General features: G+C 42.7%; 1 pseudogene; it reads right to left on the bottom strand.

The window, feature by feature from the left end:
• Positions 1-27,167, bottom strand: LOC127409894 (DNA-dependent metalloprotease SPRTN-like; annotated as a pseudogene).

Below are 27,167 nucleotides of genomic sequence, written 5' to 3'. Positions count from 1 at the left end.
TGTGTGTGTGTGTGTGTGTGTGTGTGTGTGTGTGTATGCACCTAAGGCATAAAGATGTAAAATTATTATGCAAAAGTTGTCATAAGCCCCGCCCCCACCCATGGGGATGACAGCAGAGCTAAATTGATGACACCAAGATGAAACTGTCCTTGGAAAGCCTGATCCTGCAGATAGCTAAGCACATCTTAATCCCGCAGCGAACCAGCAAGCGAAATTCGGTACTGCTGAATCAACATGAACTGCAGGCATGGACACACACAAGGACAGTGACAGCTCAACTAGGCTGTCAATCAAACCAGCACTGTCCACACCCACGATTCTTCCCTTGATGCAAGTACTCTCAAGTCTTATATAAGTACAGAATGAGTTAGAATAAGGCAGTAGCTGAAATATTACAATGCACTTGATTCCCTGTATCGTAGTAATAACTGTAATTTTGAGTGGGACATCGGGCGATAACGAATTAAAAATGTATTTTAAGAACTGTTCTCACGTAGTTATTGCGTTGGAATTACAATGTTACACCACCATGACAAATTAAGATTTTCTTAATATCTGAGATTGAGCCAGAATAGGTTGAGCCTCATGTTGAAGGAATAGTTGACCCCAATTTTTTAATTCCATCATTATTTACTCACCCTCATGTAATTTCAAACCTGTATGACTTTGTTTCTTCTGGGGAGCAAAGGAAAATTTATCATCATTGGTGGAATATCCTGATCATAAAGAAAGTGAAAGGGGACTGGTTATGTCCAGCTCCAAAAAAAAATAAAAAATAAAAAAATACCATTAAAGCATAATATACACTACATAATATACAAAACAAAGGTTTTGAAACACGTATTCTTTATTATAATTATTATTATTTTTTTCTTCACATTTTAGAATAATAGTAAAGTCATCAAAACTATGGAATAACATAAGTGGAACTATGGGAATTATGTTGTGACTAAACAAAATCTAAAATAAATCAAATCTGTGTTATATTTTAGCATCTTCAAAGTAGTCACCCTTTGCCTATTTGTAGACATGTACTCTTGACATTTTCTCACCCAACTTCTTGAGGTAACACCCTGGGATGCTTTTTAAACAGTATTGAAGGAGTTACAATCTATGTTGGGCACTTATTGGCTGCTTTTCTTTATTATTTGGTCCAAGTCATCAATTTCAAAAACTTTTTTTTTTTGTAAGTAAAATTTAGTTTTATAATGAAATAAATTAATATGTTGGCACAATTATATTTATGTCTACAAAACTAATTTCAAACATTTAAGCATACGCCTTCAGATCAAAAGTTTTTAAGATCATGAGAATCATTTCAGTCAAGTGTTTCAAAACTTTTGACCGGTAGTGTAAGTAGTTCATATGACTCGCATGTTATATTTCAAGTCTTCTAAAGTCATCCGATAACTCTGTATAAGGAACAGACTGAAATTTCAATCATTTTTCAGTGAAAACCTTGCACTCCGCTAAGCTACAAAAATCATATGAAAAATACCACATTGACACACACTCAAGGAGAAGATTTTCTGTAAATAATGACTTACATTTCTGTCTGTTCGTTACACAAAGAATATAGAGCACAAGTTGAATTGACTACTTTTAGGATACTGTCATGGTGCTTCTTTGTCATTTTGGAGCATTATATCGAAAAGAATGGCCAGGATATTTTTCAAAAATTCACATTTTGTGTTTCATGGAAGAATGTAAGTAGTACAAGTTTTGAGGATGATTAAATGATGACAGAATTTCCATTTTTGGGCGAACTATTCCCTAAAAGCCTCTCTGAGGTTTAGATATCGTGTGAGACAGGAGTCTAAATGCTCATTAATTTTGGACTCTAGTACCAGGGCAATCGACGGTGATCAAAACTGGATGCCTATTTCCTTCCTGATCCCTGACCTTGGACAGACCAGCATTTCCGATCTCCTCTCTCTGTTTCACTGTGGATGTGGTGGTTTCATTGATTGTCTGCTGGAAGTAATCAAAGATATGTGCTGAGTTATGCGCTTCCCATGATCTTTTCCTGGCTTCTGAAGTTGTTGTCCCTGATGTCCAGGGGCTGCCAATATTTCTAAGGCTTGGAAAATTGGACCTAGGCTTTTTGGAGCCTCCAAAGTGGATGGAACTAGATTCTGAAGCAATTGTACTTGACTTCTGGGGACTGCCAGTATTTCTGAATCCTGAGTTGGTAATATTTGACCCTGGTCTCTTGATTACTCTCAAAGTGCTTCGAAATGTAAACTGGTGTGCTAGTTTCAGATTTTATGGAGTTTCCAAAAGTTTTCAAATTTGAATCAGGGAATATTCTTGTAGCATTTTCAATACTTCCAAAATATTTAGAGAGATGAGGCTCAGTAGAGCCAGGCTTTGGTCCCGTGACACTGGATGAATGGCAATTATTGATCATGTCTGTGATACCCAAACGTTTTAGGCCATAGGCACTTGACGCAGTTGATCCATTACATTTAGGAGGGTTTTCTACTGAGGCATTTTTGTAAGGCTTGGAAGACCCAGCAGCACTGGTTGCTTTCTCTGGAGATTTGAGGACTTTGGCCTGAAAGAGATCTTGCACTGTCCTCTGCTTGTCCCTCAAACTACCGTTGACCTTAGAAATTCTCACAGGTGAGCCGTTGATGTTGATGAAGGTGTTGCTTACAGATTTTTTGCGGAGGTGAATATTTGATGTACCTGAGCTGACTCTTTTATCTGAGTTTGTCTCGCTGGGCCATGGTCTTGGAAGAGAGGGTGAGTCATTACTAGGAGGAGAGAAAAGAGGATTGGGCTGTGTCCTTAAAGGACTTAAAAGTACTCTGGCTGGGTTGTTTGTCCATGCAAATCTGAGTATTCCCTTGGAGTACAAAACCTCTCCCACTAAATGGAATGATATTTCTGATGTCTTGTGAGCCAGAGCCTGCAATGTAATACATATAATTCTGTGACTTAAAATGTAAAAAGAAAAACATGTTTGATAATTAGAGCTAATCCTTATCAACATTTGAGTGTTTTGAAAGCTGATTAAAATCTGATTTTAACAAATGTGTTTCAGGAGGAAAAATAAGTCACTCAGGAATAAGAAAATCAATATTAATACAGAAGAGTTTTAGCATCTTTGGTGTTTGAACCCCTAATTAGGCATTCCAGATATTTGCAGAAAACTAGATAACTGAAGAGCCACATGTGTCATTCATATCTCTTAATAGTAGTGTCTTTTTGGACTCTCAAAAATGAAAATTTGACATTATTGTTTTTAATTAAATAAATAAAGGTAAATAAAGATTTCTAGTTTTAACATTATTTGTACTTCAGACCTTTTTTTGTTGGACAAGAAAAACTAGCTTCATACCATGTGAACAACATTTAGTTTTTAACCATTGAAAATGTGTACATTTTTAAATTTTTCGGATGTAGCCACATTGAGAGCTCCACATCTCTGGGTAAAACAGCACACACAAAAAATTTTTTTTTTTTTTGGACTCAGACCATTGGCATACAATGCAATAAGGGTAGCTGAAGTCAACTGATTTTAGTAACACATCTACCTATCTCTGTGTAAAAATAAATTACTGATGCTGCCACCTTTCTAAGGTTATTTTGACCAATAGTTTTGCTCCAAAATAATAATTTTGACCCCCCCCTGTAAAAATAATTGATTGCTCAGTAAATATTGATCCATGGTATTTAATATTTTGGCTTTTATCATCATTTATATTTACCTTTGTTCAGAAATTTAAAAAAATAAAAATAAAAATAAACATTTTCTGCAAGGGAAGTTTCTGAAATTTGTTTGGTTGACCTTTTAAAGGAATAGTTCACCCAAAAAAGAAAATTGTCTCATTATTCACTTACCCTGATTCCATCCCAGATGTCTTTCTTCAGCAGAACACAAATGAAGATTTTTAGAAGAAGATAGAGCTCTGTCAGGTCCTTAAAATGGAAGTACATGGGTGCCAGCACTCTGATGGTCCAAAAGTCACATTTAGGCAGCATAAAAGTAATCCATGTGACTCCAGTCGATTAATGAATGTCTTCTGAAGCAAATTGATAGGTTTATGTAAGAAACAAATATATAATTAAAATGTTTTTAACTTTAAATCTGCGCTTCCATCCAGGGCTATGATGCTGTTAGAAATGGTCAAACTCTCACATGACATTCGTACATCTGTTGTAAATAAGCACCACTTCTGAATTCTCGCGTGAATTCGCCGATACGCTTTTGTCACACTTCGCGTCAGCTGCTGGCAGGAAGTGATTTTTAAAAGTAATTTTTTACACAAAGGTATCAGTTTGCTTCAGAAGACATTCACTGATCAACTGGAGTCATGTGGATTACTTTATGCTGCCTAAATATGACTTTTAGACCGTCAGAGTGTTGGTACCCATGTACTTCCATTATAAGGACCTGACAGAGCTCTATCTTCTTCTAAAAATCTTCAATTGTGTTCTGCTGAAGAAAGACAGTCATACACATCTGGGATGGCATCAGGATAAATCAATAATGAGAGAATTTTCATTTTTGGGTGAACCATTCCTTTAAGATTGGATTAATTTTCATTGCTTTTCCATATATGGTAATCAAAAGTTGATATGATGACCCATATGATTCATGATATTTCCAGGTTTTTCATGACTGTTGGAACCCTGAACACCATACATAATGTAGACATGAGTGTCTACAGCTGTGTCCAAATACACTCAACTACAGTATTTGACATTCACTATGTAGTAAATAGTAGGTTTTGGACACAGTATAAAATACAGCCTCCTTCGCTAATGCGAATGAGTTCAGTGCCACAGTGAGATGCAAAGATGGATATAGCGGAGGCAGATTTTAGTCAAAAATGACCAGTTTTCCATGATCTCTTTCCACTGACAGCTACTCTCAGTTGTTGTAGAAGAAAGTCTATTGGCATCGTGCTGGCACTTACATTATTATTATAGTAACTAATGTAAATACTTTTTATACTGGATGTTGACTACACTGTCTGAACAAACAAAAATTATATCACATCACTTGCAAAGTGACAGTGCAAAACAGTCAGTACTAAAGATCGGATTTGAAAAAAAATCAGAATTAGGTCAAGTGTGAACAAATCCTGGTTTAATGATGTGTGATTTTTTACTGTGTCACCTGTAGAGCTGCTAGGAGACTTGGTCTTCTTGGAGCTGTCCATTGAAAGATTCTTGTCTTTCTTTCCATCACTTTTACTTTTGCCTGTTTTGCCATAATTCTCTGGCTCTTTGATTTTGGTGTATGTTCCACCGCAGGTCCTCTGGTGCTCCGCCCACCAGGTGTCTCTGGCCGAGGGAGGTCTGTTCATTGCACGTATCCAAAGAACGGTCTGCGATTCTGACATGGCCCGTTACATCGCCACCAGTGCTGCACACGTCCACCTCATTGTGAAAAGAGTGATATATCTGTGAAGATAGATATATTACAGCACAGAGACTGGAATCAGTAATGACATGTCAGTCATGTCAGTAGCACAAATGGTGTGGGACGATTTACAAATGTTAATACTTAGAGTTAAGGGTTTGTTCAAATCCCTAACCCCAAGTACGAGCAATAATCGTAATAAACACCACTAATCTGAGTCACGTGACGCCATGCGAGGAGCGGACGTGTAAACGGCAAGCTCTGCGCACTTTGCAAGTTTTTAGATATTTTTATGTCATAATAATACTGGTGAGATTCGACACACCCTGCTACATATCTGTTCTTTGAAGTCAACATGGCAAAGAATTCAAAATCCTCAGGCTCTGGAGATATTAAAAGACACTTACGTGCTCAAGCTGAAACCTCTAACAGGCCTGCAGACCAGGAACACTGAAATCCAGCATCAGCTGTCCAACATGTCTGTGATGCTGATGAAAGTTGTTGCTGACTTAGAGGACATTGCTGTAATATGTCAATCTATTACTGCGATGGAAACGAAATTCTCAGAGTTGGTTACAAGAATCGGGGACGTCGAGAGACGTATCGATTATCTGGAGGCATCAGTGAGGGAATTAGCTGCTAATCTACTAGCGACCAAGATAGATTTGGAATGCATTTTGGAAAAACTGGAAGACCTTGAGAATCGCAGCCAGCGAAACAACCTCAGAATTGTTGGAATTCCGGAGCACGAGGAAGGCAGAGATATGGTAAAATTCCTAGACAAGCTGTTCTCGTGTCTGCTCGACATAACAGGCCATAAGCTGGAAATCGAGTGAGCTCACAGAGTCCCAGCTTGTAGATGTAGATGAGGGAGAAAGGCCCCGATCAATTCTGGCCAAATTTCTGAGATCATCTGATAAAGATCTTGTGTTACGCGAAGTAAGGAGCAAAGGAAAGCTTTCTTGGAAGAATCAGAACATTTTCTTGTTCCCAGACATTGCGAATTCGACAAGAGAGAAACGTGATCGATTCAAGGAATGCAAGAAACTCTTACATCAATGGAAGATTGCTTTTGCTCTGATATTCCCGGCCAAGTTGAAAATATATACTAAGGATGGCCGCAAAGTATTTACATGCCCACAACAAGCATTGTCTTTCATAGAGGCAATGGGGTGAGTAAGCCATCTGATGTTTTCTCATGTGGCCCCCGAGTGAGCTCGTCTCACTGTACATACACTTGGTTGTCCAAGGAAGCTGGGCGCCTTCTTTGTTTTTTTAGGTGCTGGTTCCACCTAGCGGCTGGAGTTTGTTTTGTGGAATAACACTCCTTCAGGACAGTTGTGGATGAATCTGCTTGTTCTTTGTACTTGTGCCTCCTATCGGCTGGAGTTTGTTTTGTGGAGTATTTTTTGCATTTTTCATTTCATGAACAGCCGGCTTACTGAACATTCGTTTGACTGCCCAAGGAAACTGAACAGTTATTTTTATTTTTTTTGTGCTGGTTCCGCTAGAGGCTGGAGCCTGTTTTGTGGAGGAACACACCTTCGAGATGTTCTGTGAATGAATCTACACGTTCTTTGTGTTTATTCTGCATATTGGCTTGAGTTTGTTTTACAGAGTATTTTATGTTATGTAATTTTGTCTCACAAAATTTGTATACAAGCAACAGACTTGAGCAATCCGACGGCAAAGTTGTCGCGGGGACTCTCGTAGGTGTACATGGACTGTTTGAGTTTAGAGGGATGGACGCCGGTTGGCGCTGTCATGCGTGTGGTTAATGTGCACGTTTTTCTTTTTTCTGTTTGTTTGGTTCTGGGGGAAGTTCGGGGTTTGTTGCACTGATGGGGAATGTGGTCTTTATAATCTTGTTTTGACACACAAACTATGTTTTCTAATATGTAAAAATGTCAAACGTTAATATGAGTGGATTGTCTTTCTCTACGTGGAATGTAAATGGGTTGGGGCACCCCATAAAAAGAAGGAAGGTTATTTCTTTTCTTAAGCATAAGAAATATGATATAGTGTTTCTTCAAGAAACACATCTTTCCCAGCAGGAAGCTGAAAAATTTGAGAAGATATGGGGTGGACATGTTTTCTTTAGTGCTGGCTCAAATAAGAGCAGGGGAGTCATTACATTGATAAGTAAACATCTACAATTCAAAGGTCTCAAACAGATTAAAGATAAATTAGGAAGAGTCATTATTGTTTTAGCTGAAATTCAGGGGCAAAGGTTGATTTTGGCTAAAATTTACACACCTAACACTGATGATCAGGGCTATTTTATAGATCTTGAAGGGATGTTGCAAACCGTTGGCACCGCTCATAATATAATATTGGGAGGAGACTTTAATCTATTGATGGATTCAGTCCTTGATCATAGTGAAGCAAAAGCGTTTAAGCCCCCTAGAGCAACACTGATGCTTCACAGGATGTGTAAAAATCTTGGTCTTGCAGATATTTGGCGACTTTTGAACCCATCTGGTAGGGACTATACATTTTTTTCATCAGTCCATAAGATTTATTCTAGAATAGATTTTTTTTATGTCTAAGTCCCTCATTTCATCTATTGTTGATTGCTCAGTTGGAAACATCTTAGTCTCAGATCATGCCCTGGTGAGTTCAGAGGTGTTCCCACATATGGAGGAAAAGAATGTATCCCTTTTGCAAAATCCTGATTTCCAACAAATTTTAAAGGCTGAAACCAATGTTAATATGGAGACCAGCTGGTCCTCAGTATCCTCTGTGGGCGTGGCTTGGGAGGCACTTAAGGCGGTTCTTAGGGGTCGGATCATACAGTATGCCTCATACATAAAAAAAATCCAAAGCACGAGAACTCGTGGAGTTGAAAGGGAATATTAAAAGTGACGAGGCAGAGTTGAAGTGCCGAATGTTGTCTGATGGCCTCAGAGAATTGACCCGATTGAAATACAGATATAATACTATTTTGTCGCGAAAAGTGGAGTTTTGGTTATTCAGGGCAAGATATTTTGAGTCGGGGGACAAAGCAGGAAAACTTTTGGCTAGATATATAAAGCAGAGAGAGTCTTTTTCTACTATTCCCTCAGTGAAATCTGCTGGTGGTGAAATATTTACCTCAGCCATTGATATTAATAATGCTTTTAAAGAGTTCTATCTTGATCTTTATAGTTCCATGTCTTCGTCTACTCATGAAGATATTAGAAACTTTGTGGAACCTCTAGAACTCCCTAAATTGTCTCTTGATTCTGAGATAACCTTGGAGGAGCTTGACGAGGTAATTAAGGCCCTGCCTACAGGGAAGCCAGATGGCTTTGCCGCTTAATTTTTTAGATCTTATGCTACAGAACTGGCTCCACTTTTGTTAGAAGTTTACACAGAATCATTAAAGAATGGAAAGCTTCTGCCAACCATGACTCAAGCCCAGATCAGTCTGATTCTTAAAAAGGACAAAGACCCAAGCGAGTGTAAGTGTTACCATCCAATTTCCCTGATCCAGCTAGACGTAAAAATATTGTCAAAAATTTTGGCTAATCGATTAAGTAAAGTTATGGCATCTCTTATACATACAGATCAGGTGGGGTTTATTCAGGGCCACAGCTCTTCTGATAACATTAGGCGTTTCATCAATATCAAATCAAATCAAATCACTTTTATTGTCACACAGCCATATACACAAGTGCAATGGTGTGTGAAATTCTTGGGTGCAGTTCCGATCAACATAGCAGTCGTGACAGTGATGAGACATATACCAATTTACAATAACATCAAATTAACACAGCACAATTTAAAGTCTAATATACACATAATTACACACAACACAATATACAAATAATAACATACACTGTACAGTATACAACACACACAATATAGATACACATTATTCAATAAAAAAAAGTATATATAGTAGTATATATAGAATGTACAGTAGGTTGTATTGTACTGTATTGACATTCAGGCTGTCGGTTGATAGTAAGTTGTTAAGAGAGAATATAATATAATAATAATATAATTTATGACAGTCCGGTGTGAGATATAAGAGTAAGAGTAATAAAGTGCAGTGCTGAAGTATTTTGATCGTGGGAGATCAAGAGTTCAAAAGTCTGATTGCTTGGGGGAAGAAGCTATCATGGAGTCGGCTGGTGCGGGTCCTGATGCTGCGATACTGCCTGCCTGATGGTAGCAGCGAGAACAGCCTATGACTCGGGTGGCTGGAGTCTCTGATGATCCTCCGAGCTTTTTTCACACACCGCCTGGTATATATGTCCTGGAGGGAGGGAAGCTCACCTCCGATGATGTGTCTGGCAGTTCGCACCACCCTTTGCAGTGCTTTGCGGTTGTGGGCTGTGCTATTGCCATACCAGGCGGAGATGCAGCCAGTCAGGATGCTCTCTTCAGAGCAGGTGTAGAACCGTGTGAGGATGTGGCGGTTCATTCCAAACTTCCTCAGCCATCTCAGGAAGAAGAGGCGCTGATGAGCCTTCTTCACAACAACTTCAGTGTGGATGGACCATGTGAGTTCCTCAGTGATGTGGACACCCAGGAACTTGAAGCTGCTGACTCTCTCCACTGGTGCTCCATTGATGGTGATGGGACTGTGGTCTTTTCTTCTGAAGTCCACCACAAGATCCTTTGTCTTACTGACGCTGAGGGAGTGGTTGTGCTCCTGACACCAGTGTGTCAGAGTGTGCACCTCCTCTCTGTAGGCTGTTTCATCATTGTCAGTGATCAGATCTACCACCGTCGTGTAATCAGCAAACTTAATGGTGGCATTGGAGCTATGTGTTGCCACACAGTCATGTGTGTACAAGGAATACAAGAGTGGGCTGAGAACACAGCCCTGTGGGGCTCCAGTGTTGAGGATCAGTGATGAGGAGATGTTGCTGCCTATTCTAACCACCTGGCGTCTGCTTGACAGGAAGTCCAGGATCCAGCTGCACGAGCTGTTTAAGCCCAGAGCTCGGAGTTTCTCATCTAGCTTGGAGGGCACTGTGGTGTTGAATGCTGAGCTGTAGTCTACAAACAGCATTCTCACATAAGTGTTCTTTTTTTCCAGGTGGGAGAGAGCAGTGTGTATTGTAGATGCAATGGCATCATCAGTGGAGCGGTTGTTGCGGTAAGCAACCTGCAATGATTCTAGAGAGAGAGGCAGCACAGAGCAGATCTCTCAAAGCATTTGCTGATGATGGGGGTCAGAGCAAAAGGACGCCAGTCATTTAAGCAAGTTATTTTTGATTGCTTTGGAACAGGCACAATGGTGGATGTTTTAAAGCATGTGGAGACTACAGACAAAGAGAGGGAAAGGTTGAAAATGTCCGTAAAAACACCAGCCAGCTGGTTCGCGCACGCTCTGGTGACGCGGCCCGGAATGCCGCCTGGGCCCGCGGCCTTGCGGATATTCACCCGTTGGAAGGATTGGGTTACATCCGCTACAGAGACGGAGAGTGAACTAACCTCTGTAGCTTCGGCCACGAGAGCTCTCTCTGTGAGAGCGGTGTTATTTCCCTCAAAACGAGCATAAATAGTATTTAGCTCATCCGGGAGAGAGGCAGCGGTGTTATCATGTGGTCAGTGGTGAATGATCAGACTCCGGTCACTGCCATCTCACTTGACACCGAAAAGGCGTTTGATATGGTAGAATGGGATTATCTTTTTAAGATTTTGGAAATGTATGGGTTTGGGAGTACGTTTATTGGATGGATCAAGTTACTTTATAGACACCCTGCAGCAGCGGTACAAACAAATGGATTAATTTCAGATTATTTCACCCTGGAAAGGAGCACCCGGCAGGGTTGCCCTCTTTCCCCATTATTGTTCTGTCTTGCCCTGGAACCATTAGCAGCCGCGATAAGAAAGGAGATGGATTTTCCAGGGGTGATGGCCGAAAGTATGGCACATAAGCTTCTGCTTTATGCAGATGATATTTTATTATTCATCTCTGACCCTACTAGATCTATGCCTTGTCTCCACAGAATTATTAATTCCTTTTCTAAGTTCTCAGGATACAAAGTCACTTGGTCTAAATCCAAAGATTTGGCTCTGACAGCGTACTGCCCAGTAACGGCTTTCCAGCCGGGTGCCTTCCAGTGGCCCAAACAGGGCATTAAGTATTTGGGTATTTTATTCCCAGCAAATTTGTCTGATTTATTTGGAGTTAATTTTGACCCTTTAATAAAAAGGTTTTCGAGCGATGTGGTCAGATGGGCTCCATTACATTTATCGATGATTGGGAAGGTTAATGTTATTAAAATTAACTGTATTCCAAAATTCAACTACCTGCTACAGTCACTCCCTATAGATGTCCCCCTCTCTTATTTCAAGCAATTTGAGAGCATAGTGAAGTCTTTCATTTGGAACAGTAAGCATCCCAGATTATATTTTAATAAGTTACATAGGCCGATTGACATAGGTGGGCTTGGCCTACCCAAGATTTTGTTTTATTATTATGCATTCAGTCTCAGACATTTGGCTCATTGGTTGCTTCCACCTGAAAGAGCCCCTCCCTGGTTTTGTATTGAACAGGAAGTTCTTGCCCCTATTTTGCCATTGCAAAGCCTTTCTATCAATCTAACCGTAGAAGTTAAATTACACCCTGTTATCTCGCATTTGCACTCGGTATGGACAAAAGTGTCCAGAGTGTTTAATTCGGATATTTATCTAAATGATGCCTCGAGCTTACGGCTGAACCCTAAACTACGTATTAATAAGTCCCCTTTCAGCTGCGCCAGTTGCTCTGTACTATTTTTGGGAATAGCATTCACCCCCCTAAAGTGGCAGATACTGTGAGTGCTTTTGGAAAAGGTCATGAGGCATCAGTGTATTACTCTCTGTTAATACAGAGTCTGGAGGATGAACCTCGACCACTCTCAAGAGATTATGGGAGAAATCCTGGAATTGGAGGAGGGAGAGTGGGCTGAGATTCTAAAAAACGTCAAGACTGCATCTAGAGACGCAAGGGTGCGCCTTATGCAATTCAAGATTTTACATCGGTTCTATTGGACCCCCTCTAGATTGTATAGGCTTGGTCTTAAAGACACACCCACCTGCTGGCGATGCCAATCAGAGGATGGAGATATAACCCATGTCTTTTGGGTGTGTGTTGAGATCCAAGAGTTTTGGTTTTAGGTTCAGAGTCTGGTATAGGTATCATTTTTCCCCAGACTCTGTATTTTGGGCGATGGGGTGGTTATCGACACTGAAAATAGACACATAAAGAGTTGGGTCTTAACCAGTGTTATGATCACCAGACAGATCATTTTAAGGGGCTGGAGGTCGGGAAGGGTGGCGGCCTTTGAGGAGGGGTCATTTAGTAGAATGGGGAAATACAACAGGTTCGTGGAGAAATGGGGCAGGTGTATATCATTTATGGATGGGTGATTATTTTTATTATATTTTTTATTTGTTTATTTATTTATATATATACAGTTGTGCTCAAAAGTTTACATACCCTTGGATAATTGGTAATATATGTACCATTTTTAAAGAAAACATGAGTGAGCAGGCAAAACACATTTCTTGTATTTCTTTTGGGATTCATATTCAACTGTAGGTTATAACAGAATGGCACAATCATAAAACAAAACATGGCTACAAAGAAAAAAATGAAATGATGCCTGTTCAAAAGTCTGCATACCCTTAGTTCTTAATACTGTGTATTGCCCCCTTTAGCATCAATGACAGTGTGCAGTCTTTTGTAATAGTTGTCTATGAGGCCCCAAATTCTTGCAGGTCGTATAGCTGCCCATTCATCTTGGCAAAATGCCTCCAGGTCATGCAAAGTCTTTGGTCGTCTTGCATGAACCACACGTTTGAGATCTCCCCAGAGTGGCTCGATGATATTAAGGTCAGGAGACTGTGATGGCCACTCCAGAACCGTCACCTTTTTCTGCTGTAACCACTGGAGGGTCAACTTGGCCTTGTGCTTAGGGTCATTGTCATGCTGGAAAGTCCAAGAGCGTCCCATGCGCAGCTTTCGTGCAGAAGAATGCAAATTGTCTGCCAGAATTTTCTGATAACATGCTGCATTCATCTTGCCATCAATTTTCACAAGATTCCCCGTGCTCAACCATTTTTGTTCAAGTATTGTCGTATTGTGCTCCTTGAAACAACCACACCGTCTTTTTCCAGAGCAGCCTGTATTTCTCCTGAGGTTACTTGTGGGTTTTTCTTTGTATCCCAAACAATTCTTCTGGCAGTTGTGGCTGAAATCTTTCTTGGTCTACCTGACCTTGGCTTGGTATCAAGAGATCCCTGAATTTTCCACTTCTTAATAAGTGATTGAACAGTACTGACTGGCATTTTCAAGGCTTTGGATATCTTTTTATATCCTTTTCCATCTTTATAAAGTTCCATTACCTTGTTATGCAGGTCTTTTGACAGTTCTTTTCTGCTCCCCATGGTTCAGTATCTAGACTGCTCAGTGCATCCATGTGAGAGCTAACAAACTCATTGACTGTTTATACACAGACACTATTTGCAATTTAAAAAGCCACAGGTGTGGGAAATTAAACTTTAATTGCCATTTAAACCTGTGTGTGTCACCTTGTGTGTCTGTAACAAGGCCAAACATTCAAGGGTATGTAAACTTTTGATCAGGGCCATTTGGGTGATTTCTGTTATCATTCTGATTTAAAAAGGAGCCAAACAACTATGTGATAATAAATGGCTTCATATGATCACTATCCTTAAATAAAAGACTAAAATTTCACAATTTCTGCCAGGGTATGCAAACATTTGAGCACAACTGTATATTTGTGTGTGTGTGTCTTTATAATTTGTGACTACTGGGATGTTGTTGGGGCCAGGGTGGGGTTGGGGATTGGGATGGGTAATAGTGGAGGTTAAGATTGATTCTGTGTATATATGTTTTGTTTTTCTGTTTATTTATGAGAATCAATAAAAATTGTTAATCTGAAAAAATAAACACCACTAATCAGTATGTCTTACAGTGATGTTGGTACTGCTTGCTTGGTTGATTCAGTTCATGTGTTGGCAGAATTCTGGTCCATGGCCATCTTGATCTCTGTTGGTTTGAGTCATGAAAAGAAGTGCATGGATCATCTCATGAAGAAGAGTGGAAAGACAAACAGCTCATTGTCTACTCCAAAATCATCTAGCTGCAAATGATCAAACATTTAGCACAATACATCTGGTAAAGATCTGTTGAGCAGTCTAACATGTGAAACAAAACAATTTTTTGTAACATACTCAGGATAAGAATGTCTACTAATTGCCTAAAAGAAAAAAATGAAACAGAATTCGCAACCCATTTTATTTTTGTAATGTGCCGTGTTTCCGAGTGAAACCCAATAATCAACAAGAAATAAATTAAGGGCTTGACTAGATCAAAAAAGTGGTCATTCCATCCCAGAATTATGCCAGATCTTCAAGTGAGTGTGAAGTGTGGATCATGGAAGACTACTCTCCTCCTGAAACAGCTATTGCACCCACTTCTGAGGAGGCTTTTTGACCAGAACATGGGGGCTGATGGTCATGTTCTCCCTCAAGAGTATCTCGACATATCCCAGTGGTTTTTTTTTCTTTTCTTTTTTCTCTCCCAAAATGCTATTTTTAACCTTTATTACATTAATGTTTACTGGCATAATTGCTTCAAAAGTAAATGTAATGTTTAACCAACCTCAAAAGATCTTTTCGGGGTCTGAGCTTCAGTAGTGGTTCACTGAGTCGAATAGAGCACAGGCCTCCTCTTCCCTTATAGGAGCACACTCCAGCACATCTGAGAGAGACAAACATTATCCCAGAAATGAAAATAAGTGGACTGTAATTCAGAGTGCATGTAGTGTACTGTTTATTGTGCAATCCATGTGCTATGTTGCTGCTGTCAATAAGTTAATTCACCTGTCTGTCCATCTATCTATCTACTGTATCTATCTGGTGGTGACCATCAGACAGAATCAATGTTTGTAATTTATTAATCTTACAGTGTCATCCGTGCACTCCACTTCACCTCCACACCGCTGAGTTTCCCCCAGAAGAACATGTCATTAAACTGCAGGAACATGGCTCTCACATCCGGACTGAGGTTGAGCATCTCCCACGACTCATCCACGATGGACTTTGGTTTGTCTGGTCTGGACTGAGAGTATGGAATAACATCCATCAGAACAAGTAAATCCTTCACTTTTTGCTGGATGGATAGTCATCATCAGTCCATCCAGCAGCCGATGTTTCATTATCAAACTGCTCTTGTAAATGAAGAGCAAGTAGAAAGTCTTCATCCCCCATAATCAATCTGCTTCAGTAAAAACAGATCAATTTATAGACTGCATTTAAAAAAAAGTGTTGGCCAATCATAACGACGCACAGTGTAAGGAATGCTGGGAAATTTATTCTCACAGAGACCTGTGAAATTATTTTCATTATATTTTTAATGGATTTTAAGTGACCTACTTGAAAAGAGCAACACAATTTTGGGGACATACAGACAATACAATATGGAAGATTATTAAAAAAATTACACACGTTATTAAAGCATTTAAGACCATATTGACCAATCATTTTCCTCAGACACTGTATTTTAGGCGATTGGGCGGTCATTAATATAGGGGATAAATACATAAGAAATTGGGTTCTAGCCAGTGTTATGATCGGCAGACAGATTATCCTTAGGGGATGGAGGTCGGCTGGAGCGCCCTCATTTGGGAGTGGTGCACGGAGATGGGCAGGGTGGTAGCATTTGAAGAAATGTCAGATAGAAGGCTAGGCAACCTGGGAGTATTTAATAGGAAGTGGGGCAGTTATTTGACCCTTTTGGAAGGCTCTCGGGGAGGGGCAGTGGAGAGGGATTTATAGTTTTAAATGTGTGTGATTATTATTTGATATTTTTTGTTTTTTTGTTTCTTTGTGTGTGTATTTTAGCTTTGACCACAGGTACGTTTGTAGAGGGTCAGGGTGGGGTTGGTGATTGGGAGGGGGAAAAGGAATAATGGGGTGTCAGGTGTATTCTGTTGATTCATGTCTTTTATTTTGAAATTCTAGTTCCTGTTTCATGTCATGTGTTCCTGTTTCCCTAGTCATGTGATTTCTTTTTTCCCTCCATGTTCACGTGTCACGTTTTCATTGGTTTATTGTTTAATTATCTTGTTATCAGTTCTGTTTGTTCATTGGTTTATGTTCTCCCATGTCTTGTATTTAAGTCCTCATGTTTGCATTGTCTATTGGTCTAGTATTGTATGTGATGGTATGTCCATGTCCATGTCCATGTCCATGTCCATGTCCATGTCCATGTCCATGTCCATGTCCATGTCCATGTCCATGTCCATGTCCATGTCCATGTCCATGTTTTGTAGTCAGGGTTATTGGAGTTCACGTTCTGTAAATAATCTGCACTTGGGTTCTTCATCTTCACATCCTCATCATCGTCAGCAGATCCAGCATACGTTACATGGGGGTTAAAAGTTGATTCTGTACATATGTTTTGTTTTTCTGTTTCATTTGTTGGAGTCAATAAAAAGTGTTAATCGAAAAAAAGAAAAAAAAATTCCATGGTAATATAACAATAAGCATGATGTTATAAATTTACACTCAGTAATTTACAAATATATAATATAAAAAAAATTGCGAGATTTACGCTGCTAAATAAGGCAGAAACACGTCATCACAGTCTGTGAAAAAGGTCTATTCATAAATTACACCCAAATCAAACACTTCCTTAAAAATGTAGGAATGGCATTGATAGCCTATAAAGTGTTCGTTTTGAGAAACCTCCCCTGAAACAGTCCATTTATTTTGGTCTTGCTCTTTTACTCAAGCTGTATGAAAGATATGAATGTCTTGCTAAAAAATAAATAAATGCAAGTGTTTTCTTTGTCTTTTGGCCTATTGTATTCAGCCATATGGATGACCATACAAAAGATTTAGACCTATGCTTTTTTTTTGTAGTTTTTATAATAAGTAAAAGTCAGAATGAATTTCCTTTTTATCTGTATTTTCCTATTTGTTCAGTTTACACTGTTTTTATTACTATGTGCACATTAACATGAACAATACTAAGAGAAAGGTTCTATACAATGGATGTAATGAACAACGTGTGACCAGATTTACATGTGTTAAAGTTTGGAAACATAAGTAAATGAGAAAAATTAGTAGTTTTTTGATGTTATGTATTTTGAAATGTTCGCTCTTCACATTATGTGACGTCACCGAGAGGAGCTGCATTTGGACCATGCTAACAGTATAGCAAGATGGTGGCCGAGGCAGCTGGAGATATTCGTGGCTAAGGAAAACAAAATTATTTTCTCACCTTAAACGTGAAATTCAATCAGTGCAAACAGCTGGAAATATTTCATCTCATTATTGTTTAATGAGAACAAAACTGGACCTATTTTTTTGACGTATATACAAGTTTTCTTGTCAGATCAATGGTCTTAGGTTAGTGTGACTTGAACAAACAAAGTGGACATAAATGCAGTTGCCAAACAACTCAATGATGACAGACAAAAGACCAAGAGACCAAGGTAAAAAGTCAAACAAAAGGCTTTCATTCACCTCAAAAAAACAAGAGATTTAACAGAGGATGTCATTGAAGTTCTTAAAGCAGGTGATATGCACTCATACGCTTATTCTGACGCAGGGGTTGCCCCTCTTCCTGACTCCATGTACCCCGGTCATAAAGAAAGGGAAAGTAGAACCTACACTCTCCGAGTTGCAGGATAATATTGTGAAGCTTGTGGCTGAAAAAAGAATAGAAAATGTGGACAGTCTTGCAAGTTTGATAAAGATAAATACTGATACCATCGAGGCTTTGAAGGAATCATCAGAGTTCCTTTTCAAGTAGGTCCAAGACATGAAAACAGAAATTACAACAGTCAAGAAGGCCAGTGATGACCATCAGAAGAGAATAACAGGCTTGGAAGACAGGTTGATTGAAATGGAACACTATCAGAGGAGATGGAACCTGAGGCTGTATGGTCTACCGGATCAGGAAGGAGAGGACGTTAAACAACGTATGGTGGACATCTGTAAAGCAATCATTCAAGACACTGGAGAAGACCTACGCTTCACATTGACGTAAGCCATAGGATTGGGCGAAGAGAGGATGGCAAAATTCGTCCGGTGATAACAAGATTTACATCTAGATCAACCAAAGAAAGGGTATGGAAATAAGCAAAGATCTCGGAATTTCTCAAAGCTAAGAAGTTAAAGTTCGGCGAAGATCTAACTACAAAAGCCAAGGAGACACGCAACAAACTGTGGCCACAGATTGAGGAGGCACGCAAGCAAAGGAAAAAAGCCTTCTTCGTCGAGGCTAAAGCCATCATTGTTGGTTAAGAAATTAGAGTGTGATGATAAGTGATGGAAAAGGAACGTAAGTTGGTTCACCTCTGAGCTTTCATTAGAAAGCGTAACTTCATCCTCAAATCATCATCAAAAATAGCGATATGTTGTTCTATATTATACAAATTATTTAAATATAATCTTAAGGTCAGAGATCTATAAACTTATGTCTGTTTGTTCCTATCAGCTAGCATTCAAAAGGTGAAGAAAATTATTTTGTATACTTTAAAACTCAAGGTTTTTCAAGTTAACTTATTGTTATATTGCTCAGTTTGTCTTTGTCACTTTATTCACTTAATGTGAGGTGTATACGAGAATAGATTAAGAGGAAAGCTGTATTTTTATTTTGTAAAACTTTCAAGGCAGATTTGTATTTTTTAAAAGAAGCGCATGCTTTAGCTTCAGACTTTAATTTTTGGAAAACTCAATGGGGAGACAACATCTGGATGGCTTATGGGAGCAACAAATCTGCTGGCATAGCCATCTTAAAGGGGTCCTTTCAGGGAAAAAGTCCTTAACAACATTGCTCATGATTCAGGAAGATGGATCATTTTAGCTGTTGAATTTATGGAGGATATTTTTCATTTTGGGTAACAATATAATAATAGCCACAGAAACACAATCCATTTTGAAGATTTTGAAGAAGAAATACATGCCTTATTGAATACCTTCTTGAATGCTAAATTAATATTTGGCAGGGACTGGAAATGTATAAGCGACCCTACTAAAGACTGTCACCCTCAAAGATCTTTAAGAGGTACGTATTGAGAATTTAATAATCTGTGAATGCATTTAAATTGTTGTGATATATGGAGACTAAAAAATCCACAACAAGTCCAGTTCACTTGTAATAACAAAGATTTATCTAAAAGATCCAGGATTGACTTTTAGTTTATATCGGATGATTTAACAGACCGAGTTAAAGAAACCAAAATAGAACAATCAATATTTAGTGTTGCATATAGGGAACCCATCAAATAAATATAATCCAAATTATTGGAAATTAAACAATACACTTTTGAGTGATAAACTCTTTGAAGAAAAAGCCATAAAAATTATAAATGAAAATTGGATGAAGGCTCAAGAAGATAAAACATATGGCAAACATTAGGAGTATACAAAATTTCAGATTCATAATATGGCAATTAAAAGGGACTTAACTAAGGGGAAAAAAATGAGACAAGATAGAATTCTCAAGGATATAATTTCTGTTTATGAAAATAACAAGCAATCTCAAACTGATATCAATAAATTAATTGAATTACAATCTGAGTTGGACAATATCTATCAAAATTTGGCACAGGGTACTTTTATTCGATCTAGATGGAAATGGATGAAACATGGCAAAATATTTTCATAATTTAGAAAAAGGAAATGCCAGTGTTAATAGTATACATAAACTTAAAATTAATGAACAGATTTCTGAAGATCCCCAAAACATCTCCAACATTGTGGAATAATTATATTTAAAAAATTATACTCTGTATAAAATAACAGTCAGAGCTCATATTTCCTCTCTTCTATAAAAGATGAGGCACAAAGTATTGACGAAGTTCAGAAAGAAGTTTGTGATCAAGAAATATCCCTAGAAGAACTTAAAAAGAACATAAGTAAACTGAAAGATAATAAATCCCCAGGTAATGATGGCTTTACTGGTGAATTTAATAAGGTATTTAAAGATTACATTTCTGAATTTGTATTGTCGGTTTTTAAAGAGGCTATAGAAACCTGTAAGCTTCCCTCAACTATGTGTCAAGGTTTAATTACTTTGATACCTAAACCCAGTAAGGTTTGATTGCTACTTGGCAATTGGAGGCCCATAACCTTAATTAATAATGACACAAAACTGTTGGCTCACATTTTTGCACAGAGAATAAAGTTATGCTTAAATACAATCATAGATGATAATCAGTCTGGTTTTATGCAAGGGAGACACATTAGTTAACTAATTTTAGATTTGATTGACTATAAGGATTACATAACAGATAACAGTTACATTCTATTCATAGGCATATATAAAGCATTCAACACTGTAAAACACGATCTATTATTTGATTTATTTGATTTTTTTGGCTTTGGTCAATACTTCAAAAGGGTGATACAAACTTTACACAGTAACTGCAATAGATCAGTTAAACTTCCATGGGGAACTACTTGTAGATTTAGCATTTTCCGAGGTATAAAACAGGAAATCCTGCGGCGCCCTTTCTGTTCCCTATCTGTCACTCACTCGACGTTGTGTCGATGTAGTGACACTAGGGGTCACTCTTAGGAGCCCGAGACACCTCTGGTCTTTGATAAAAGGCTAATGAAAATTGGCGAGTGGTATTTGCATGCCACTCCCCCGGACATACGGGTATAAAAGGAGCTGGTATGCAACCACTCATTCAGATTTTCTCTTCGGAGCCGAACGGTCATGCACACTGAGTTGAATTCTCACGACTGTTCATTCACCTCTGCTGGATCTGACGGTGCATTTCAGCAGCTTCTCCCTCCTCTGCATTGGTGCACTGCAGAGAATGCCCCTGGGCGCTTCGGCAGAAAAATTTAGTATATTTTCCTGAAAGAGTATATTTCTCTAAAAGAGTGGCACACACGGAACGTCTTTTTAAAGACGCATCTTTTTAAAGATGACTTTCCGATTGTGTGTTATTCCTGGTTGCGGTCGTTACCTCTCAACTTCAGATGGTCACGATCGCTGTCTTTCGTGTCTGGGCGCGACCCACATGGAGGCAGCGTTCATGGATTGTTCATGTTCTCACTGTGAGAACATGACCATGGCAATGTTGCGGCTCCCTGCCTCGGTTCTTCTACCTACGGGTTTGAGGCCAGCGCGGCTAGCACTGGGGGCGATTTGGGGACCCCAATGGGACCGACTCCGCCGGGTATCCCCCCGCGGACCTCCCATTCCCCAGCACACTCATCTGCCCCAATCGGGCTTCTGGATGAGTTCGCCGGCTCGTCTCACGGTGAGTTCTACCTCTTGTTTGGAGCCCGTGAAACTGATGAGCTCTCGAGCACAGCATCGGAGAGCGGGCTTGTCCAGTCGGATGCAGAATCCTCAGCTGGGCTCCCCACTTCGGGAACGATTGCCCAGTCACAGGCTGATGCAGAGATGACGGACATGCTTTCCCGGGCAGCCGCGAGCATCGGGCTAGAGTGGAACCCTCCGCTCTCCCCTGAACCCTTGCTCAAAGCAGCCGCGCCCTGCTCCAGTGCCTGTCTTCCCGGAAATGCACGAGGAGCTGACAAAATCATGGGAGGCACCTTTTACTGCCCGGCCCCGCTTTCTCAGTTCCCCCGCCCTCACTACCCTCGATGGTGGGGCGGCCAGGGGCTATATGGCGATTCCCCCGGTAAGTGCACCTATGCGCAGACGCCCAAAGCTCCCGTCCAAGCCCTGTAGGTTCACACCGTCCCTGACGGTCAAAGCCTACAGCACTGCTGGACAAGCTGCCTCTGCCCTGCACGCCATGGCTCTCCTGCAGGTCCACCAAGCCAAGGTGCTAAAAGCACTGCACGAGGGTAGTTCCACCCCAGATCTGATGCAGGAACCGACCTCGCTCTCCGAGCGACAAAGGTCAAGGCGCGGTCTCTTGGGCGGACAATGTCCACATTAGTGGTCCAGGAGCGCCACCTTTGGCTCAACCTGGTCAAAATGGGTGAGGCCGACAAGACACGGTTCCTTGCTGCCCCCTTCTCCCAGGCTGGCCTATTCGGCGACACCGTCGAGGACTTTGCCCAGCAGTTCTCGACGGTGAAGCAGCAGATGGAGGCTATCCGTTATATCCTGCCCCAGCGCAGCTCAAGATCCCGCACCCCATCTGCTTGTCGCCAAGGGCGTCCCGCTGCAGTGACTGCACCGGCTCCGCCACAGCCTGCCACTTCAGCCCGGCCCCAGCGTGGAGCCCACCGCAGGAAGCAGATGCCACCTGTCTCACGGCCGGCCGCCAAGAACCCACGAAGGTCATCAAAGCGCCCCTGAGACAGGCGACCCAGGGTCGATGAAACCCACTGCACTGGAGCTGGTAGTAAGACCACTCCATCCCCCGGTGGAGGGCCGGGTGGAGAATCTCTTGTTGCCTTTTCATTTGATTTCACCACATGCCCAAGTGGCTGCGGTACCCAACAGTTCAGCAAAAGAGCGGTTTCCTCCTTCCCTGGGTAACATACCCAGTGTGCACGGTCGTCATCACAACAACCGTCCACCTTTTTTCCCTTGCAGGATTGGCGCTCCAGTGGTGGTCTCCCCGCCCCTGCGCACCCAGCTGTGGCACACATCCACCCCCGATGTGACAGTCTCCATGGGTTGCGAGGACAGGCCTCTTCCTCCCCCGTCCCAGGCTGTTCCGGGGGTGGTCACAAGGAGCCAGGTAAGTGTTTCGATGTCCCTAGACTCAGCACAGCCACGACATGGTGTGGCACCTCGAGCTCCGCCCTGCCGCAAGGTCCCACCTGCCGGTATGTCTGACGACGTTGCCCCTTTGGTCCCCCTTGTGTGGAACTTGGATGCGTGGCTTGCGCTTTCCAATCTGTCGCGATGGCTGGTCCGGACCGTCTGACTCGGCTACGTAATTCAGTTCACCAGACGTCCGCCCAGGTTCAGCGGTATCCACTTCACCTTGGTGAAGAATGAAAACGCTGCTACCTTGCACACGGAGATTGCCACCCTCCTACGGAAGGGTGCGATAGAACCTGTCCCTCTGGCCGAGATGAAGAAGGGGTTTAACAGCCCGTACTTCATTGTACTGAAAAAAGGCGGTGGGTTGCGGCCAATCTTGGACCTGCGAGTACTGAACCGGGCTTTACACATACTCCCGTTCAAGATGCTGACGCAAAAACACATTCTGGCGAGTGTCCGGCATCAAGATTGGTTTGCGGTGGTAGACCTGAAGGACATGTACTTTCACGTCTCGATTCTACCTCGACACAGACCCATCCTGCGGTTTGCATTCAAGGGTCAGGCATATCAGTACCCTTTCAGCCTGTCCTTCACGAAGGTCACAGAGGCTGCCCTTGCCCCGTTAAGGGAGGTGGGCATTCGCGTTCTCAACTATCTCAACGACTGGCTAATCCTAGCTCATTCTCGAGACGTGTTGTGCGCACACAGGGACCTGGTGCTCCCACACCTCAGCCGACAAGGGCTTCAGGTCAACTGGGAAAAGAGCAAGCTCCTTCCAGTTCAGAGCATCTCTTTTCTCGGTTTGGAGTTGGACTCAGTCTCCTTGACGGCGCGCCTTACAAACGAGCACGCCCAGTCGGTGCTGCCCTGTTTTAAGGTGTTCAAACAGGGAACAGCGGTTCCACTGAAACTTTTTCAGAGGCTCCTGGGGCATATGGCATCCTCGGCGGTGGCCACCCCGCTCGGGTTGATGCATATGACACACCATGTGGCCATTACGTCAGTCTGTCACCGTCTTTTCAGCCTTTGGACCGACCTCTCGTTCCTACAGGCAGGTGTTCCTCTAGAACTGGTTCCCAGACATGTCGTGGTCACGACAGACGCCTCCGAAACAGGCTGGGGCACTGTTTGCAATGCTGACGCAGCCGCCGGCCTCTGGACAGGTCCGCGACTGCATTGGCCCATCAACTGCCTCGAGTTGTTGGCAATTCTGCTCGCCCTGCGGAGGTTTCGGCCATTGATCCAGGGCAAGCACGTGTTAGTTCAGACAGACAACACGACAACGGTAGCATATGTCAACCGCCAAGGTGGTTTGCACTCTCATTGTATGTCACAACTCGCCTGCCGTCTCCTCCTCTGGAGTCAACAGCACTTCGAGTCGCTGCAAGCCACTCACATCCCGGGCAACCTCAACACTACAGCGGACGCTGTCACAACAGGTTACCCTCAGGGGAGAGTGGAGACTCCACCTTCAGGTGGTCCAGCTGATTTGGAGTCGATTTGACAGGCACAGGTGCACCTGTTCGCCTCCCAAGAATCCTCCCCACTGCCCGCTCTGGTACGCCCTGACCGAGGCCCCCCTCGGCATAGACTCGCTGGCACACAGCTGGCCCCCTGGCATTCGCAAATATGCGTTTCCCCCAGTGAGCCTGCTTGCACAGACCCTGTGCAAGGTCAGGGAGGATGAGGAGCAGGTCGTCCTGGTAGCACCCTACTGGCCTGCCTAGATGTGGTGCTCGGACCTCACGCTCCTCGTGACAGCTCCCCCCTGGGGAATTCCCCTGAGGAAGGACCTTCTTTCTCAGGGAAGGGGCACCATCTGGCACCCACGCCCAGACCTCTGGAATCTCCATGTCTGGCCCCTGGACGGGACGCGGAAGACCTAAGCTGTCTCCCACCTGCGGTGGTAGACACGATCACTCAGGCTAGGGCCCCCTCTACGAGGTGACTGTATGCCTTTTAAGTGGCGTCTGTTCGCTAAGTGGTGTTCTTCCCGTCGGGAAGACCCCCAGAGATGTGCAGTCAGATCAGTGCTTTCCTTCCTGCAAGAGAGATTGGAAGGGAGGCTGTCCCCTTCCACCTTGAAGGTGTACGTTGCTGCCATAGCAGCACACCACAACGCAGTCGACGGTAAGTCCTTAGGGAAGCACGACCTGATCATCAGGTTCCTAAGAGGCGCCAGGAGGCTGAATCCCTCCAGACCACACCTCGTTCCCTCATCGGACCTCTGTAGTTCTTCAAGGTCTACAGAGAGCCCCCTTTGAGCCTTTACAGTCAGCCGAGCTTAAGGCACTCTCCATGAAGACTGCCCTCCTGACTGCGCTCACTTCCATCAAGAGGGTAGGTGACCTGCTAGCGTTCTCTGTCAGCGAAACGTGCCTGGAGTTTGGTCCAGGTTACTCTCACGTGATCCTGAGACCCTGACCGGGCTATGTGCCCAAGGTTCCCACCACCCCTTTAGTGACCAGGTGGTGAACCTGCAAGTGCTGCCCCAGGAGGAGGCAGACCCAGCCCTGTCGTCACTGTGTCCGGTGCGTGCTTTACACATCTATTTGGATCGCACATAGAGCTTTAGAATCTCTGAGCAGCTCTTTGTCTGCTTTGGTGCACAGCAGAAAGGAAGCGCTGTCTCCAAGCAGAGGATTGCCCACTGGCTCATTGATGCCATAACTATGGCATATGTCATTTAAGACATGCCGCCCCAGGTAGGGCTACCAGCCCATTCTACCAGGGGTGTAACGGCTCACTGGGCCCTGGCCAGGGGTGCCTCTCTAACAGACATTTGCAGAGCAGCGGGCTAGGCAACACCCAACACCTGTGCAAGGTTCTACAACCTCCGGGTGGAACCGGTTTCGTCCCAGGTAGTAGCATGCAACACAAGCGGATAAGCCCGGGATAGCTGGCCGGGTGTATCGCTTGTACATAGCGCCTTCCACCTCCCTTGGAGCTGAAGATGTGCGCCATTAATTCCCAGTAGTGTTCACAAACTTTGTTCTCTGGTTGACTTCCTCCGAGCCCTGTGGCAGTCGAGTTTTCAGAGAGACTCGCTGCCGGCCCAGTACATGCGTTAACTAAAAGCCCTGTTCTGGGGTAGGTGCTCCGCATGTGGCGGTTCCCTGTAAGGCTAACCCCATGCGATCTATATCTTCCGCTAGTTTGTTTCCCTGCTGGCAAACTGCATCTTCCTTGGGCAGAGCCCCTCTGCCCCAGTTTACATGTTTGTAGTAACTCCGCTACCTTGAAGGCTCTCCACATGGTTGGAAAGACCATGTGACGTATTCCTCCACTTAAATATCCCCCCTTCTCTTTGGGTGAGGTGTGGTCTCCGCGGTGTCTTCCCCTTGGGAGGGACACCCCCCGACTAGACCTGGCGGCCCAGTCGGATAATCCCCCTTCTTTTTTAGGGAGTGGAAAAAGAGAAGGGGAAAAGAGGCCACGACTGGGTTAAGCTTGTCTCTATCTTTGGGTAGTCGACTTGTCCCCAAAAAGGGCCGTTCAACACTCATAACTGTGCTGGGGGAGGTTACGTGTCGACCTGGTGTGTTGGCTATGAGGCACACAGGAAGTCTGCCCACCATACACTGCCAGTTCACGTAACACAGTTCAGCCTTGTGGCGTTTTGAATAGGGACCCCTAGTGTCACTACATCGACACCAACGTCGAGTGAGTGACAGATAGGGAACGTCATGGTTACTGGTGTAACCTCCATTCCCTGATGGAGGGAACGAGACGTTGTGTCCCTCCTGCCACAACGCTGAACTACCCGCTGAAATGGCCGGACCTTATATCGGCTCCTCAGCATAAAACCTGAATGAGTGGTTGCATACCAGCTCCTTTTATACCCGTATGTCCAGGGGAGTGGCATGCAAATACCACTCGCCAATTTTCATTGGCCTTTTATCAAAGACCAGAGGTGTCTCGGGCTCCCAAGGATGACCCGTAGTGTCACTACATCGACACCAATGTCTTGTTCCCTCCATCAGGGAACAGAGGTTACACCAGTAACCATGACATTTTCTTCCAGGATAACCTTGTATGTGGCTTGATTCATGCATCCTTCACAAAGACAAATCTGCCCGATTCCAGATTTGCTGAAGCACCCCCAGGTCATCTCTG

The sequence above is a fragment of the Myxocyprinus asiaticus genome, chromosome 19 (assembly GCF_019703515.2).
Source record: "Myxocyprinus asiaticus isolate MX2 ecotype Aquarium Trade chromosome 19, UBuf_Myxa_2, whole genome shotgun sequence".
In the NCBI taxonomy this organism is placed as follows: domain Eukaryota; kingdom Metazoa; phylum Chordata; class Actinopteri; order Cypriniformes; family Catostomidae; genus Myxocyprinus; species Myxocyprinus asiaticus.
This window is presented reverse-complemented; position numbering and strand designations above follow the sequence as displayed.